The sequence below is a fragment of the Nothoprocta perdicaria genome, unplaced genomic scaffold (assembly GCF_003342845.1).
Source record: "Nothoprocta perdicaria isolate Ctin4 unplaced genomic scaffold, notPer1 scaffold_283, whole genome shotgun sequence".
Lineage (NCBI taxonomy): Eukaryota > Metazoa > Chordata > Aves > Tinamiformes > Tinamidae > Nothoprocta > Nothoprocta perdicaria.
The window spans coordinates 62,990-67,120 of NW_020455514.1; positions in this window are offsets into that span (position 1 = coordinate 62,990).

The window sequence follows — 4,131 nt, forward strand, 5'->3', positions numbered from 1 at the left end:
AGATGCTGCTGGGCATCAAGACGCGCCTGGAGCAGGAGATCGCTCAGTACCGGGCCCTGCTGCAGGAGGGACAGCAGGACATCACGTACGTATGCCGTATTCGAGCAAGGCAATAAGAAAYCCTTGAATGCTCCACCATTAGTACAGATGTCCTCCATGTGGAGATCCRTCAATATCTTCATTCATGGAGTACCCRTTTTAGAGTTGTGCTGCTGTGAATTAATTCCACTTCTTCCACAGTGCCTCTCAAGGAGCTCTCCAAGGAGGTGGAAGGTCCTCCCATTCATATTCTGCTTCCTACTCCCAGTGCGGTGACATGACAGGTGAGATGTCATTTTGTGCGGTCRATGCCCATTAGTGGGTTATCCCCAATGCAAGGACTATAATATGTATGGTCAAAATGAATTTTGTATTCGGTGCTGAGGAAGGTTCCCAGGTCAAGCAGTCCAGGCATGAAAGAACCTCACTGATTCTGGCACAGAAGAATTGAGAGCTAAAATACAAAAGCCTCTTTCTGCCCTCTATCAAAAAGTAAACTGCAATTAATGAGCTTTATAGGACTCGAAATGTCCTTTCACCCTTKGCTATACCAAAAACACAGCCCTGAGAAAGTTTCTAGGCTTGATGRCATCTGAGCTTCTCCCACTGCTCCCTTCAGTGTGGCAGGAAGATGCGAGTTCCCCCAAAGACGATGATTTGCTCTGTCTCCACACAGCACAATCCAGAGTGTGTTAGAGCACCAGCGTGATGATGCCGGCCGCGCTCCAGCACTCACTGACCTGGCCATGGACAAGCGCTTCTGCAGCAGAGCCGCTGCACCAGAGCCCTTCTGAAGACGTGCTCCTCACCAGCCTTGTATCCCTTCTTCCACTCTCCACGGCGGGCGTTCCACTTGTCTTGCTCAACCCGTCCTTTGTTCAAGGACACATCCTGCTGATAACACTCCCTCTAATAAAGCTTTACTTCTGTGATGCAAATGAAAATATGTCTCAGAGTCACTTTCCTTTAGCAAACTTAAAGCACTTGTCCTCCTATCACGCTACCTAATCAAATACCCACGGTCCTGTCACACTTTGTGACATACACTTAGAAAAGCCTACCTTGCATTAACAAAATGGACAGGATTAAGTAAGGTCACTTGGGAAGGATATTTCACTAATCATAAGGGTGACTCTTGAAGGGAGAGAAGTGTGACAGGGAGAGGATCCCTCTGTTGGAAGATGTTCATACACCTTGGCAATTACACACACAAGATTTTTCCATTCTAAAAGGCAGGGCAGATTACTGGAATTAAAAGTACTGTGAAAAGTCAGGGCACACTAAGGAATTTTTCAGGAGATTGGAATTACAGGAGCACCAAGAAAGGCTGCTTCAAGAAAAGAGTAACAGAGATTGAACCTTTGGACGCTGCAAGTGCTCAAGACCAAAACCTTTCACTTTCTGGGGTTTATTGTGCAAAGCAATTTGACTTAGCAATGACTTAGACAGACTAGGGAGCTAAAACTGTTCCCGTTTCCCAGGGCTTTCTATATGTCTACCGATGTGCAAGGTGTAARATTCCATCTCAATGAATCACCCAGGAGAAAAATAAGAACAGAATTTGGGGTTATGAAATCATTTCATCTGTGGATAAAACTACGAGATTCATGGCTGGATGACGCTCAGTAGTGGCAGGTGGAGGATGAGGAATGAGCAGATGAAGCTCCTGATGAAGTTCATGGGAACAGGTCTCTCCTTACCAAGAGCMAAGTTGCCTCACCTGTTGGAGAACAAGTCCCCACCACTAAACATTGCTGTGGTTCTCCTCTCCCTCCTGGGTGACTCAAGACACATACGCAGCAGCGATGGCCTTGGTGTTGTGTAAACCACTGACTTTTGATTTTTTGGCCAGCTCACAGCACCTGCTTGTGGCTCTGCACCCAATTTCAGTGAGTAAATAGTGCTTGGAAAGGCTTCCTACGGCTGCTACTTCAAAGAAACCCTCCTGATTTACACATTCATGGAGTGTGTTGATAAGCAAGAAGTCTTCCGAGGGAAGATAACGATTTCAAAGCTTAACGCTCTCCTCAGCAGCGCAACAGCTGCACAATCCTCCACAACACAAAACGTTCCAACTTCTTCTAACATCGCAGGGATTAGGGCAGTCAATGGCACCTAGAGGCACTTGGTGCTGCCAGAGACTCCAAGGAGCCACCTCAGGCCAAGACTCCGCGTCCACAAGACAGCGCACCAAAGCTGGAGACATGGCAATGGCCGTAAGTGACACGGCACAGCGACGGTTCCATCAGCTGCTAAAAAACAGAGAGAGGGACAGAGACGGAGCGACCAAGAAGAGAGATCTGCTGATAGAGCGAAATTACATCACTGGGAAAATGTGGAATTGCTGGGCCAGGCGCTCTGATGCAAAACATCCAGAAAGGACATATAAACTCAACACCTCCGGCGTTAATGCCAATCAGCAATAAACAGCTCATAAGGAAGAAGAAAAGAGCATTTCAGCAATCTAATGAGGAAAAGATGAGTAAGGAATCACACCCTGTGAGAAAATATTCCTTATTTTTTAATAATAATGACTCAGGTTCAATAAAATATGCAAAGCTGCTTCTGCCAAGACGATAATTAGAGTGCGAGTTATTAGCAAGCAGGTTATTAGAGTGTTCTTCTAATAAAAGAACAATCACAATTATGAACATCAAAGTACTAATTTACGTTCTGTGTATCTGAAAGTATGTGCAGGGGGATCTAGAAAGAGGGTAAGTGGCTTTCCATGTTTCTTCAGTCAATTTTAACAGGCACGAGTGACTTTCTGGGGCTCATTATTGGGTGGGTAAGTGAAAACACTGCTCCATCCCCCTGTCTTAGACAAGTAAAAGCATAAAATAAAATGACCGACAAATAAATGAAATGGGATTTTTTAGCTTCCACAGAGGTGAATTCCCATCAAAGTGCAACTCTCTAAAGAAATGAAGAAGTCATGTGTCTTCTAGACTTAAAACTTATGCCTTCCAAGAAACATTTAAAGGCAAAACTACATTTTCAAATGGAGGTTCTTCACACCGTGTCCCTTACAGAGGAGCAGGAACAGCGCCCGGAGCCGCTGCAGTACTGGAGAGACCAAAGAGAGAGGGGCCAGGCCCTAAAGGGTCATCAYGGCTACGTCGCTGCTGTCGGGGATGACATCCCAGGCACCAACCAGTCCTCCTAGGGCTACTTAACTGGCCCCATTGGAAACCTCTCTTAGATCCTGTGGTCTCCCATGGATAGCACCAGTTTAGCCCCTTGTTCTGTAGACAACAGCACTGTCCTTGCTAAAGCTGGGCTCTTTCCTTTCACACGGGGAACAGGATGAGACCATTTGGGACTTTGCCTTTTTAAGTTAAAAAGTTAATCCTTTGACTCTCCTYGCACAAGRCAGATTAAGACTTGCCTTGTATATTCTACATATTCATTKTAGTGGATATAAATGATTAATAATAGTTTAAAAAGTAAATATTGTTTCACTGACTGCATTTCTACACAAAAATCCCCAAATCCCTTTGACTATAAACAATGACATCTCTCCACAGCCATATATCCCTGTACAAGACMTATGGCTGTCTCCTGATGATTGGACAGCCTATTAGGATTTATCATTAGGCTTCATGAAAGACAATAGCCRTGAGCTCCCTTCCCACTAGCTTAGGACCTCAACCCTTGGGAGACCATGGTTCCAATAGGAGACGGAGGCCGTTCTGAGGCAGGATGAGACATTCACACATAGGGTGCATGAGTTCGTATTTCCCCAACTCTGAAACTAAGGGAGGAAGGGTAACTAGGTGGTGCTTTAATCACTGCTTTTCAGGACATAAAATGACTGCAAAGATCAAAGAGGAAGCATTCAAATGACTCTCACCCACTGAGCAGCCAGCAACTATCTAAAACAAAATCTAACACACAGCCACCCACCTGAAATGAGAGTGCGTGCGCTGGGTGAATCAGCAGGCAAACACAATACCCACGGGGAGGCTGGTCCCAAATCCCAAAAGCAATTTCCCTTAGCACATCACTTTTGGCATGAGCACCAAGGCTGGCAAAGCCCATGGGAAGCTGCAGGGCCTCGTGGTGACACCCACCAGCAGGGTATAAATAGGG